At 35.5% G+C, this 15,646-nt stretch overlaps 1 long non-coding RNA gene across 1 annotated transcript; it reads right to left on the reverse strand.

Moving 5' to 3' along the window:
• Positions 1–13,237: 13,237 nt before the first annotated feature.
• On the reverse strand, positions 13,238–14,628 carry LOC126722087 (uncharacterized). The gene is made up of 3 exons (XR_007653965.1): positions 14,601–14,628; positions 14,380–14,426; positions 13,238–13,394 (listed from the first exon to the last, which is right to left on the reverse strand). It is a non-coding gene; the product is annotated as an uncharacterized LOC126722087 (long non-coding RNA).
• Positions 14,629–15,646: the final 1,018 nt, after the last annotated feature.

Below are 15,646 nucleotides of genomic sequence, written 5' to 3' on the forward strand. Positions count from 1 at the left end.
AAAAAAAAAATACCAAAACGGCATAGTTTTGGCTCAATTAACAGCAGAACATAACTGAAGTTTAACGGAATACCAAATTGACAACAATTGAAAATTAGAGGACTGAAATGACAAAACTGAAAGTTAGAGGACTGAAATGAAAAATATTGAAAGTTAAAGGGTCAGTTTTGCATTTTTGCCTTATATATATATATATATATTAATAATTTAATATTATATGAAGTAAATTACTAGCTTAATGTTAGTGCATTCCAGTTTCATGTCAAAACAATTTCGTTTTGGTTAAATACAAAATTAAAAGTTCAAAAAATCATTCACTTCTCCATCTCACACTCTCACAAAATCAAAAGTTCAAAAGTTTAATATTTTGTTTTGTTTTGTATACACTATATATTAGTGATACTTTTAGTTTACTATCAATTTGTCATGGATTTTTTTTTTTTTTTTTTTTTTTGTCTTGTATATGTTTGTGTTGCATTTTTTATTACACAAGTTATATTTTTTTAAAAAAATACTATCATATTGTCATAATTATTAATAGTAAATTAGAAATTGGTCATGACATTTTGAAAAATATACCATCCAAAAACTGATCAAATCGCACCTTGTACACTGCACTAAAACTCATTGCATTGCACATGTTACCACAAAATTGAGGTGCAATTTAGTGCTTTAAATGACCCAAAATCGTACCAAACCACACTACGAACACCCTAGCAACAACTAATCTAAAAGTTGGTCTATCTAGAAAAAATTATAAAATGAGGTCATGTTAATCAAAATTCTGATCTATTACTATTCTAATTTGGGTTTATGTTTGTATTTTGAATTGTACAAAAAATATTGTTATCTCAGAAGACTATTTCTTTAATCGAGCCAAGAAAAAAGGAGAGTACATTATTCTATTTTCCATAATTGAGTTTATTTTGTTTTGAGTAAATTTATTCTCTCATTAAAATATGTGATCTCACTACTTTTTCTTATATTTTAATGAGGCGATAAATTTATTTGGTACACAATTGCTTTCATAAGGCTTCATTACAAATACTTTTTTATAACCACTCAAAAATGTGGGATCAAAACTTTGTGTAATTGAATTATTGAATTTTTTGTTTTCCAAATTGAAAAAGGTAATTTTATCAACAAAAAATGCAGTTGGCTTATTTTTTTATTTATTTTTTATGTGTGAAAAGTTAGTTAATTAATTTGTTAAAGATTGACAAAAGTATAATTATATTTAGTCCAAAATGTAAATTGCATTTTCTAAGTTTGATTGAAAATCATTTAGGTTTCTAACTTTACTTTCGTTCAATTGAATTATTTAAATTTAAAATTTATTCAATTCATGCATTCTGTAAAAAAAATTCAATTAATAAGTAATCAAAATTTTTAATTAGTTTTATAGTTTTATTTTTCATGTGAGAAATTTTATTTTTGAATTATTATTTATTTGCTTTCTTAACGACAATTTTTAACAAAATTATATGGAAAATCTAAATTGAATAAATTTGAATTTTATAGAATTCAATTGAACAAAAGCAAAGTTAGAAGTATTAAATGACTTTTAGACAAATTTAGAAGGTGCAATTTGTATTTTAGCCTTAAAAACCTCATAGAAAATTTAATTGAAAAACTAAATAAGAAAATTAATCTAAATTTACTTTAAAAGAAAACACAATTTTTTTTTTTTTTTTGTTTAAAGTTTCGAATTGTTTAATTTTGGCACTTTAGGTTTTACAATTTGCATTTTCGTCATTTATGCTTGATTTTATTTTCATATTGGTCATGTCTATTTCTATTAGTATTCTGGTGACACTTAACGTTATATGAGTAATGTGTTTTAATGGTTGTTTTGTATTTGTCACTTAACATTGACAATAAATAAATATAAAAAAAATCAAACTCAAATATCGTAATTAAATATAAATAAAAATTAAGCATAATTAACAATCAACACTTACCATGAACTTATTAAAAAAAAAAAATTACCATGGATTTGGGAGGTAGGTTGCACTTGAACTTGGCACGAACAATGCCATGAGGCCTAGTCACTTTGCCCCTAAATGATAGTGGGTACTTTAATCATTTAGCAACAGGCATGTCTTAATCATTGACTAATTACTTGCAGAAAAGAATATGAAGTTATGGGACATATTTTGTTCTAGTTCATTAATATGTATACTGGTTCAAGAACTTAAAAACAACCTGGCATGCCTTAATCATTGACTAATTACTTTCAGCAAGGAATATGAAAGCAGATATTATAGAACATACTTTTTTTCAAAATGTGAAACAATAAATTAAGAAAATACCTCTTTCTTTTTTACATTATTTTCGTTGTAACTTGGGCACTAATGATCTAGAAAAAAAAATTTTGGACGTTTGATGATAAGAAACAATATTTAACTAAAAATTATTTCAAAAATAATGGAGAACTGTCATTCTTCCGAATCTTAAATTTACCCTAACTTTTATAACCAATCCTAGTAATATTTCTCCTATTTCTATCCGAAATTTGGAGTTAGCAAAAGAAAGTAAGAATTTTTTTTTTTTTTAATAAATAAAACAAAGTAAGAAATCTACTCTACTATCAAGGAGTAGGATTTCTTATAAGTGTTTAACTTTTTGCCTTCTATCAGAATTCATAAATGTTGAACCTGAAGGCTTGTCCGTTATGGCGTGATGCATGTCCTTGTTCAACTGATTGAGAATTTTGGCTTAATGGCGTATAATTTAGAGGCACCAAGTCACCAACCGGGTAGGGAAAAAATAGAGGTTCAGGTACCATGTGAATTGTGAAAATGGCATTAATATTATTACAAGGGTTATCAACACTTATATACAATGAACAACTACAATCTATCAACAATAGACCTAAAATTTAATGGCCTAATTAAGGCTACAATTATAAAGAAGTATATTATTATAATTATAAACTATAATCTAAAACTTTAAATAGTTATTAAACCTAACCTGACCCAATTCAGTTGAACCGATGACCTAGTGAATTGATACTTAAGTTAGTCTATAAGTTTAATTGGACTACCTACACAATTAATCCAGTAAAATCTGATAGGTTTTTTTGGCAACCCATGTAACTTGGACGGGTTACTATGACCCCTTCCAAAGTTGTAATTTTGAATAAATTTACTCTGTATGGCTTTATTGTCATGCTATATACTGAATTTAGAGGGTAATGAAAACAAGAAATTTTATAATGAAGTTAATGCTTGACTTTTCTATAAGGAGAGAATTTCAAGTTTTGACTTAGAACATAATCTAGGAGATTAAAGTAATATATGCATAAAATATTTAATTTAATGATATTTTTTTATTTTATATTAGGTGGCTGGCTTTAAAAACTTAAATTTAATTAGTAATTTTTGCATCCCATTTTTTAAATATTCATATTTATTTTACTACTCAAACTTATTTTTACATTTATTTAAATCCACTAAACAATGCCCCACTCAATTGGTGATCCACACTGGTTGGACCAGTAATCAATGAGCCGACCATTATAACGGGTTAACGTCTAGTCTAAATTTATAACTATTCTTTCAAGTTTCAAGTGTAGTAGTTGGCCAATAGAATATGCATTGCAAGGGACAGGAAATTGAGGCTGTGTGGGCCACAGAATATGGCGGCTGTCCTAATTATCTTTGAAAGGATTCTCAAGCTGCATGTGTGTTCCCACCTATTATTAATTACTGAAAAAAGTTCCCATCTTTAATTAAAAAAGAAAAAAAAGTTTACCCGGTTAGATCGTGCATGATTGGATCAATACGGTGATATTGATTAAAAAGTGTATTTTGTGAAAATATATAGAAATAAAAAAATATATAAAAATACAAATAATATTGTTTAAATATTAAAAACAGTTATTTGTACAACAATAATATACATATCCAACTATAACATTTTTTTTCCACAACATTAAACGAAACGATACAGGAAATAACGAAGTACATATATTACAATAGAGCAGCATGAACCCTCTGACCAGCACTACTCATCTCAAAGTTGCAAATAGAATCATGGCCCGTGTGTGATTGGATTGGGGCCAGAAGGTGGGACAGGACCTTTATCAAGTGGAAGATATTCACCACCATGAACCCTCCTCTGACCAGCACTACTACTCATCTCATGGTTTCCAATGTGGGAAGGAGGGGAATACATAGCTGGCGGACCTCCAGCGGGAATCTCGACCGGTGTTTCAAAAGTTGAATTGAATAAGGATTGCTTCTTCTTCCCCTCCACCACCATGCTTGGATTCAGAGGCCGACCATCAGATCTAAAAAAAAAAACAATATTACTATAAAGCACACCCAAAAAAAAAAAAAAAAAAAAAGTTAAATAGACATATATATATATATATATATATGAGATGGGTTCAAATTACATCTGGTGTAACTCTTGTAAAATTACACATTTTTTATACCATAAATTTCTAAAAGATCTAACAGTTAAAAAAGACACAATTAAATGCTATTACCTTCCACCTTATTACCTAATTAATACTAGCATTCTCTCTCTCCTTATTTATTGCTTTCCACCAAATTATATTTTCTTCAACACAATCTAACAAATATATATATGCTTTCCACCAAATAATATATATGCTACGTTAACCCATCTCTCATATATATATATATATATATATATATAAAAGACCTTTAGAAAATTTTTTAACTAAATCTGTTATAAGTTCATTGTTAATGCATTAACATGATGTGGACTCGTTGGATATATGGAAAGATATAATACAAAAGATTTTTTTTTTTTTTTTGAGGTAATTAACTTTTGTTGAATAGGTCAACTATGATAGATTAAAAAACATATAACTATGAACTGCTGTTTCTTCTTATTATATTATAAAATATTCTTTTATTTAAATAAGAGTAATTCTAAAGATACATAAAATAGTACATCTTTAATAGGTCACTGATCCTATTGTAAAAGATTATTTTATTTAGATAAGAGTAATATTATGAACTCATAAAATAGCATAACCTTATGTCACAACTCGCATAAATTATAAGTGATAGAGACGTGATAATGAATCCATGTAGAAACATATTTTTACCACTCAATAGGGGATAACACGTTGAAGATACAAAATTTTAAATCCACCAATTAGAACCTTTTTTGTAGCTGATGTAACTTGTAGTTCCTGCGCACTGATGAGCTTGTTTCTTTTGTTTTAGAACTTGGGTTTGGTCTGTTGTAGTTGTACGTTGAGTTTGGAGTTGTATTATGGTCCATGTTTTAACAAAAATTGTTCGTTCATATAAAAAATAAGATAGCATAGAAGGGTATTGAATAAACTTACAAAAGATGAGGGACAAGTACAACCAAAAGGACGAGGGAGAAGCATTGAAGGCGTAGCTCAGACTGATACATTTTTCTCTGTAATTAAGAAGAACTTGGACATCAACAGCTTTCTTTGTGCCATAAAGATAAATAAGAATAATTGTTTCATAAAATTATCAAATATTCACGGTGCATATAAGCAAAGACATTCAAGAAAACAACAAAAATTCACAAAAAGAAGTGATTCTAAGCTCCCCTAGCGAACTGTGATCTTGAAAATCCTAACAATTTATAAAAAATGTGGCGGTAGAATAGTATTACTCAATTCCAATTGACCACGTTGCATGCATGAGAGCATGAGGTGGGCAAGCGTCAGCTGTACGGTTGGTCTAAAGTATATTATTATTATACTTTAAATATAATATCAATTTAAATATATTATTGTAGCCTCTTAGATACTATTATTATTATTGTTGGCGCAGGACTGAAGGTTTATCTAATACAAATTCTTTGTATATCAATTATAATTTGTTACGTATATATAAATTTTTATGTTTTAAATAAAATAATTGAAGTTTGAAATTATAAAAAAAAAAAAAAAAAAAAAAAAAAAAAAAAACCTTATCAAATTATAATCAAATAGTGAATAAAATAGAACACAAAAAATATAACTTGTTTTACAACATTTATTGACTTCAAATATGCTTTTCATAAATTATTGATTTCTGTAGGGTCACGTTCCAGAACGAACCAAAATTGTAGTTGGGTCAGGACGTGAATGGGCCCATACAATATCATTTGTAGAGAGTGGGATCGAAAGGGTAAGTCGTGTTTACCCGGCGGTGGTTTTTGTTAAGGTGTTCATACATGGCTCAGGTGTATTCACCTCAGGAACCCTCTTTTTCCTAGTGGGACTGCCGGCCCTCCTTTAGGTTACATATTTTTTCTTTTATACTCGCATGCGTTCAATTTCCTTCGTCCACGTGTAGGGTCGACCTTTCCAAGACTGATACTTGTCCCATCAGTCCCAAACCCAAGTCGTTGGGAGTAGTTGATAAAGCTAAAGGACATGGCTCTGTTAGGTGTAAAGTTCTGTCTGGGAAAGGTAGTAAGGGCAGCCTTTCCCAGATATTTCAGATTTTCTTTCAAGATTATCCTTATGCCGCTTTTGCCCCCTTTTTTTGGTGGAGCTTTGGGCCAGCCGAGGGCTGCACCGTCCTCGGCCGCTTTTCTGGGCCCATTTGTGCTTTGCACTAATGAGCTTGGACTACCACCTTCTTCGGCTTGGGCCTTAAAGCTTCTCGCGAACAAATGGGCCTGGCCCATATATTGTTGGGCCTCACAATAGCCCCTCAAAACCCTGCTGTCCGACCTCTTGGTTGGAGAGGAGGGTTTTGGTAACTCCGAGCCTTTATTACGGCTCAATTAATTCGACCCTTCCTTGGCGTTGGCAATTCTCCGAATGCCCAGGAAACGCTCCGATCTACGAGATATCCTTCTTGATTTAGCATTTATACGTTCTGTCCGTTTGGCTACCCGAAGTAGGTCTTTAATGTTTTCCCTTCACGAGACCTCTCAAATTCAATGACTACTGATAACGTGGGGGAGCGGAACAGGCGCATTCTTACTGGCAGATTTCCTTGAAGATCTGAACACATTTAATGCCATCCTCTTCGTCCCTTATATAAAGAGGGTGGACATGAGTTGTTTCTTTCATATGTGAATCCCTTAATCCCCCAGAAAACTGAAGTCCTTAGATTCCTCCCAGAATTCACATTTACCCTCTGATTATACATCGACTCGTAATACGTTCGCCACAGTCCTAGGTGATGAAGAAACTTTCTCCCTCCCAAAAACACCTTGTTCTGACTAAGCTCGAGATGGCTCGGTCGGGGCAAGGATGGCGGAGACTCAAGATTTATCCCGCCTACCTTTCAGCCAAAATCCGAAGCAGGAACTCGTCACGTCGCACCTTCGACGTGACTGAGCCGAGGACACACAGCATCATCACCACCCGCTCTCTCATGAGCATATCTAATGTGGTACCGGTGTGCTAGGAGTCAGGACTGGGGCAGGGACTAAATGCCCCTGCTTCTTCCTCTCTTCGTTCACTGGCGCCACCCTTTACTTTTCTTTCTTCTTCTTTCCACCACCAGATCCATCCTGGTGCTTTTCCTTCTCCCTCTTTTGCTCCTTTTTCTTTCTTTTCATTTCTTCCCTCTTCTTCTCCTCCTTCTTTTACTCATGTCCTCCATCTTCCTCATTTATCTCCTCCATCTTCTGCTCATGTCCTCCATCTTCTTCTTCCTTTGCACTCCTTGATGACAATAGCTTGCTGAAGTGCTTCCATATGTTCCAATTCTTCTTCCTTCTCCTTCATCTTTTTCTAAAGTATGTTCTTCTCCTGATATGAGCAGTACTGAGGCAGAGATCGGACAGACTTTGAAGATGAGTCCACAAGACCCCTGACTGTTTACTTATCTGTATTGCAGTGGTTATTGCTGCTTCGGCAGTTCACCTTTTGTAGAGGCTTGTTTAAGCCATTCTTTGTACGTTGTAACAATTTTCCATATTAATAAAAGTTGCTATTCATTTATTTCGCATGTTCTGTTTTTATGTTTTATAAGTTTACACACGCTGCTCGGCACAATAATATAGCATTTGAATTAATGACAACTAAGGCTGAAATATTTGTTAATAAAAAGACGCCACCATAACTTTAATAAAATTATTATTCGACATAACAATCCGACCAGTGAGAAACGAGGCTTACCTTAAAATTAGCCGAGATGGGGGCTAAGTGCTCGATAAGGTGTAAGAAGTAGTTATCCGAGGACATGTCACCCTCCCAATGAGCAGTTTCCTTAGGCTAACGATCATCAGGCCGTTTCGTCATCTCCTTAGCATACTGGCCTTAACCTTTTCCAGTATTGAGCCGAGAAACTTCTCCATCCGAGCAGTTGATTTCCCAAGAGGCCTGAGTCCGAGGACATCGCAAAGCCTGGGTCCTGTTTAAGACTTATGCCCTTTTTTTATGTACTCGGTTTCCCCATAGGCTTGAGTCCGAGGACCATGCAAGTCCTAGGTTCTGTCCAAGTCTTACGTTTTTCCCAGTGCTTGGTTTCCCCATAGGCTTGAGTCCGAGGACCATGCCAACCCTAGGTTCTGTCCAAAACTTTTTGAGTTCAGTTTCTCCCTTTCCTCAAGTATTCCACGAGGTGCCGAGCAGGAAATTGTCCTCGGCAACGGTTATTCCTCGGTCTGGGCCATTGCCCCTGGGCCCCCATGCTAAACAGGCCTGGGCCGCGAATTCACTTGGCCCATAACTTAAAGAGTATTTATGTAGTTTTTGGTTACGTAGTACTTTTTGGGCGCCCCAATGTTCGAGGTGCACCTTCCAGAGACTCCTTTAATCTCCTGGTTGCAGGTGGCGTTGGAGATTGAGCCTAAGCCATCTTGTCTGCAGCGTTCCTTGGGACGCTGCGTGAATTAAATGCCACCACCTTATCTCTTTAAATAAATAGGAGAGAAAATTACTTCATCTTCGCACCAATTCTTTAGTTTTCTACCAAATCACAGCTCCTATACTCAATGCTGTCCTCTTTTAGCACAATATGTCTGAGGCGAGGGTTGGGAAGAAGGAAATCTGTCCGCCACGGAAGCGCCGTGCCCTTATGAGACTAAAAATGGTGAGGTATGGGCACAGGAAGCATAAGTTCAAGAGAGTACTCCATTTCAATCGAGGGGAAAGGATGTCTCTCCCTCTTTTAGTCAAAATCCGAAGCAGGTTCTGTTCACGCCAGAACTTTGGTGTGTCAGATTAAAGATTCTCCGCCATCAGCGCCTCTGCCTTGTGGCGGGCGAATATTTAGAGAAAGCCCCTCAACTTCCAACTCCCTGCACCTTTCCTTCAGCGGTGTCAGGCTCAAGTTGGGTCTCTTTTGCTGTTTGAGTTGTGGGCAAGTGAAAGCATTGAGGAAGAACAAGGTCTTGGAGCTGTAGCCAACCTCTCCTCTGATCTACTTCCTCGTCTTTACTTTATTCTCTTGTACCCTCCTTTCTTTTTGGTTATGTAGTGAGCTTTGACACAAACTGATTCTAGCTTTTCATTGTACGCTGTACTATTTCTTTGTTTTAGTAAAAAATGGAGATTTCTTTACTTGTTTTGAATGCTGTTCCTTTGACAACACTACTTTGTGAGTGGGTGTGCTCCATGTGTGTGTTCCTCCTCGGCGGTATTTAAAGCAAGAACTCTTGAAACACAATCCAACTAATTCTAATCTACCGACACTATCAGGCATAATAATAATAACTCATAATAAGTTAAACTTAGGAAACTAACCGAGATGACGGTTGAACGTTCTGTAATAAGCGCGAGAATATTGTCTGAGGACGACAAATTCTAAATAATTCATCCGAGGGAGCGACCGAGCATTGCATGACTTCGGTTATGCTTTTGGAAACACGTTACTCCATTCCATACTGGTCCCTTTAGCGTTGAGGATCCGAGGGCAAACTAGAAAATCCATGTAACACAGTTTTTCCTTTTAAGTAGTTGGTTTCCCCAGAGGCTTGGGTCCGAGGACCATACAAGGCCTTGGTTCTGTCCAAAACTTTTACTCTCTTTGTAAGTAGTTGGTTTCCCCAGAGGCTTGGGTCCGAGGACCATACAAGGCCTTGGTTCTGTCCAAAACTTTTATCGTCTTTTTAAGTAGTTGGTTTCCCCAGAGGCTTGGGTCCGAGGACCATACAAGGCCTTGGTTCTGTCCAAAACTTTTATCGTCTTTTTAAGTAGTTGGTTTCCCCAGAGGCTTGGGTCCGAGGACCATACAAGGCCTTGGTTCTGTCCAAAACTTTTATTCTCTTTGTAAGTAGTTGGTTTCCCCAGAGGCTTGGGTCCGAGGACCATACAAGGCCTTGGTTCTGTCCAAAACTTTTATTCTCTTTTTAAGTAGTTGGTTTCCCCAGAGGTTTGGGTCCGAGGACCATACAAGGCCTTAGTTCTGTCCAAAACTTTATTCTCTTTGTAAGTAGTTGGTTTCCCCAGAGGCTTGGGTCCGAGGACCATACAAGGCCTTGGTTCTGTCCAAAACTTTTATCGTCTTTTTAAGTAGTTGGTTTCCCCAGAGGCTTGGGTCCGAGGACCATACAAGGCCTTGGTTCTGTCCAAAACTTTTATTCTCTTTTTAAGTAGTTGGTTTTCCCAGAGGCTTGGGTCCGAGGACCATACAAGGCCTTGATTCTGTCTAAAACTTTTATTCTCTTTGTAAGTAGTTGGTTTCCCCAGAGGCTTGGGTCCGAGGACCATCTGTCCAAAACTTTTATTCTCTTTGTAAGTAGTTGGTTTCCCCAGAGGCTTGGGTCCGAGGACCATACAAGGCCTTGGTTCTGTCCAAAACTTTTATCGTCTTTTTAAGTAGTTGGTTTCCCCAGAGGCTTGGGTCCGAGGACCATACAAGGCCTTGGTTCTGTCCAAAACTTTTATTCTCTTTTTAAGTAGTTGGTTTCCCCAGAGGCTTGGGTCCGAGGACCATACAAGGCCTTGGTTCTGTCCAAAACTTTTATTCTCTTTGTAAGTAGTTGGTTTCCCCAGAGGCTTGGGTCCGAGGACCATACAAGGCCTTGGTTCTGTCCAAAACTTTTATTCTCTTTTTAAGTAGTTGGTTTCCCCAGAGGCTTGGGTCCGAGGACCATACAAGGCCTTGGTTCTGTCCAAAACTTTTATCGTCTTTTTAAGTAGTTGGTTTCCCTAGAGGCTTGGGTCCGAGGACCGTATAAGGCCTTGATTCTGTCCAAAACTTTTATTCTCTTTGTAAGTAGTTGGTTTCCCCAGAGGCTTGGGTCCGAGGACCATACAAGGCCTTGGTTCTGTCCAAAACTTTTATCGTCTTTTTAAGTAATTGGTTTCCCCAGAGGCTTGGGTCCGAGGACCATACAAGGCCTTGGTTCTGTCCAAAACTTTTATTCTCTTTTTAAGTAGTTGGTTTCCCCAGAGGCTTGGGTCCGAGGACCATACAAGGCTTTGGTTCTGTCCAAAACTTTTATGCTCTTTGTAAGTAGTTGGTTTCCCTAGAGGCTTGGGTCCGAGGACCATACAAGGCCTTGGTTCTGTCCAAAACTTTTATTCTCTTTGTAAGTAGTTGGTTTCCCCAGAGGCTTGGGTCCGAGGACCATACAAGGTCTTGGTTCTGTCCAAAACTTTTATTCTCTTTGTAAGTAGTTGGTTTCCCCAGAGGCTTGGGTCCGAGGACCATACAAGGCCTTGGTTCTGTCCAAAACTTGTATTCTTCTTTATTTATTTATCTTCCGAAGGTTTAGCTCCTCGAATAAGGTGGGGGAAGCTAGCCTGATGTTTGAAGCCCCTAGACTTGCCCATGTCATTGACACCGTGGAACGTAGCCCCTAGTGGGAATTTATGTTGAAATAGCAACAATGTGTCGCCGGTGATAAAGGCACCCTCGTAGTCCCTTGTTCGACAGAAGCTCAACTTCACCACCGTTCGAGCTAACACGCAAGCGATCCCCACAGACGGCGCCAATTGTAGGGTCACGTTCCAGAACGAACCAAAATTGTAGTTGGGTCAGGACGTGAATGGGCCCATACAATATCACTTGTAGAGAGTGGGATCGAAAGGCTAAGTCGTGTTTACCCGGCGGTGGTTTTTGTTAAGGTGTTCATACATGGCTCAGGTGTATTCACCTCAGGAACCCTCTTTTTCCTAGTGGGACTGCCGGCCCTCCTTTAGGTTACATATTTTTTCTTTTATACTCGCATGCGTTCAATTTCCTTCGTCCACGTGTAGGGTTGACCTTTCCAAGACTGATACTTGTCCCATCAGTCCCAAACCCAAGTCGTTGGGAGTAGTTGATAAAGTTAAAGGACATGGCTCTGTTAGGTGTAAAGTTCTGTCTGGGAAAGGTAGTAAGGGCAGCCTTTCCCAGAAATTTCAGATTTTCTTTCAAGATTATCCTTATGCCGCTTTTGCCCCCTTTTCTTGGTGGAGCTTTGGGCCAGCCGAGGGCTGCACCGTCCTCGGCCGCTTTTCTGGGCTCATTTGTGCTTTGCGCTAATGAGCTTGGACTACCACCTTCTTCGGCTTGGGCCTTAAAGATTCCCGCGAACAAGTGGGCCTGGCCCATATATTGTTGGGCCCCACAATTTCAAATATGCTTATCGACTTTACGGCAACATTTATTTACTCAAAAAGGAATCAAATCCAATTTTTTCTAGAGTAATGTATTTTTTTTCATTATTTTTTATTTTTTTATTTTTTTTTAAAGTATGATAAGAGCTAGTGACTTAGTCCGTGGTAGACTTAGTACTTGCAAACCGCGAGGGGTTTAATGATCTCTTAAAATATTTTGTGCTCGTGCTCTAATTCATATAAATATATATATATATATATATATTAAACATAATCTCCTACATGGCTTCAAAAAAAAAGCATAATCTCCTACATCTAACTCTTATCTTTACAAAAAATAAGAACCCATTGATATTGAGCTAAACTTTTTCACTTTTAAGAGCTATTGGTTGCATGTTAACAAGATTCAATTTAGTATTCATTTTTTTAAAAAATATTATAAATAATTTTGTTTATCTGGATTTCGGTGTATAATTGCACCATGCAATAACCCTCTTCTTCTTCACAATGGGTCTGTTTGGATTGAACTTATTGTTGCTGAAACTGAAAACTGAAAACATAACAAAATAATTTTTAAATGTGTGAATAGTATCGTGGGACCCATTTTTAATATTTTTTCTAAATAAAATGGTTGTGGGTCCCATAAATAGTACTGACAGGCGCAAACGCAACTTTCAACGCAATCCAAACGGCACTAATATATTTTTTTTTCTAATTATACTTGTTTTTTTGTCAATAACTAAAATTTAAAGTTGTTTTTTTACAACTTTAAATCTTAGCCACCAACACCGGTTGTTTTGCTTCCCATCTCTATTTATCTACTTTTTGCTGACATGTTGAATCGCATGTTGTCGGAAATTAAATTGATACTGCCGATCTTGTCGGTTTGAATAAGGAATTAAATTGATTCGTTAACATAAGTGGGCCCCAAGCATGCCTACATAAAAAAGTCTTACTTTATCTTTCAGAGTCAGCCATGGTCCAAGCTTTTCAGTCAACTTTGAAAAAAATTGAAAAAGGGTCCGAATATAGTTTATTTTGCTAATATTAAAAATTTATTGTTAAAAATACTGTAAATAAATGTAAAAAGGAGTTGAAGTAGTATAATGGCACTATAAATAGTATTAAAAAATACAATAAAGTAGTAAAAATAAAATGAATAGTAAAATAATTTTAATTTTTCATTGATATTCAAACACACAAAATATTTTTCTAAGTCAAGTTCAGCTGTTTTGTGGGGTCTTCGGATCTAGCCAGATGTATTAATTATTGGGCACTTATTGGCTTTATTGCTAAAAAAGCGTATATGAGTATGATTACCATATAATTAAGTCAACTGTTTATCCCAAAAAAAAAAAAAAAAAATCCATTGCCACCGCTGATTCATATTAGGGAATCACCTTTATTTGCAGAAAATTCAAAAGTTGCAATATTTAAAAATAAAAAAAGCTACGATAAAACCTTTTCCCAAACAAAATAAAAAGTTTAGGACGACAAAAAATATATTCACATAATAACTTTTGATGAATTATCAAAACCAAGTGACTCAAAATATACTTCTTTTGGTAAAAAAAAAAATATTTCCATTAAAACCCAGAGACCCATAAATCAATATATCAGATAATATCTCATAGTACAAAAATTATAATATCTTACGTTCACAAATTATAAGATTTGAAACAAAATTCAAAAGTAATTAAAAAAAAATAATCATCAAGTACAAACTTGACCCAAAACAAAACAATCAAACATAATTATAAGTGATACCAAAAAACCCAACCAAGTTCATCCCAAAATACGTAAACCATAATAATTAAAACACCAAAATCCCAGCTTGAGCGACCAAAACCAAAATATTTTAATGATTTTTACAATCAGATCTAGAACCAATCTAACAAAAAAAAAACATGGTATAAAGCTACCGTTTTAGAAGCTCAAACCAAAGCCTTTCGATAGATACTTCACAGATCTGGAACAACAACAACAACAATATTAACAATCTAAACCATCCAAATAATTTTTTTAAAAGAAAATAATATCATAACCTATTAAGTTTAAAACATATATATTATAGAAGATTCAAGGAAATACAGACTGAATCTAATAACCGAAGAATCAGATAAAAGGCAGAGAGAGATCGAACCTGATGTGGGGAGACTCAGAGAGCTGCGCCAAAACCCTAGAGTTGTGTAAAAGGTAGGGTTTGTGCTTATTTATAGCAAGTCTGGATGTGTCGAGTTTACTAAAATAGCCTTTGCGTGTTGCTCAAGTTTGGGAGCGTGATTTTATTGAAAAGCGCGTGTTTTGTTTTGGGTTGTGTTATTAACCACAGAATTTTTTTACGTTTTTCTGATTTTTGTCGTTTTTTGCAATTTAGGTCTTTTTTTTTTTTAGTTTTTGCGGAAAATTATTAAGTACTTTCGAGTGCTATAAATGTGTATTATTTCCTCTTACATAAATGGTAAATTTTATCATGAATTTAATTAATGAGACCCACTATTTATGTAAGAAAAAAAAAATACACATTTATAATATTTCGGAATTACACGATAATTTTCCCAGTTCTGCAGATACATTCAAAATTATTTTGACTTTTTCTGACAAAGTTCTTTTGTATTTTCTGCACTTAATCAGCACCGCCTGGTGCTAGTTAATATTCTCCTTGTTTTAATACAAGAGTTGACTACTTTGTTGACTGTTGTGATGAAGGTATTGATTTTTGACATACACGCGCTAGAAATTCGCGTTTAAAATTATGGTTCCCGTTACTTGTGGATGCTGGTCATGGGCTTGGGCGAATGGAAAAGCCCACTAGACTCCTAAACTTATAGAGGATTGTTGTATTGATTTCAAAATAATATAAAAATAATTTTTTTTAAAATGAAATTGAAAATAGTTTTTAGAAAATTATTTTTTTATTATATTTTTTTGGTTCCAATTTTTAAAAACAAATTTTAAAATACTGAAAGCAAAATATGATGTTTGGGAGATCATTTTTGTGGGGCCAGATAATTCATGGCCCAGGCCCGCTCCATATCAGGGCCCAAGGCCTAAGTCCGAGGAGACCTATTGCCGAGGACGTATAGTGAAGGCCCCAAAAAAGGCTCAAGGGTGTGGCCGAGGACGATGTCACGTCCAGCATCCCACAAAACACCTAAAGAAGAAGGACGAGTTTAATGCAGGGACAAG

The sequence above is a fragment of the Quercus robur genome, chromosome 4, assembly GCF_932294415.1.
Source record: "Quercus robur chromosome 4, dhQueRobu3.1, whole genome shotgun sequence".
NCBI lineage: Eukaryota > Viridiplantae > Streptophyta > Magnoliopsida > Fagales > Fagaceae > Quercus > Quercus robur.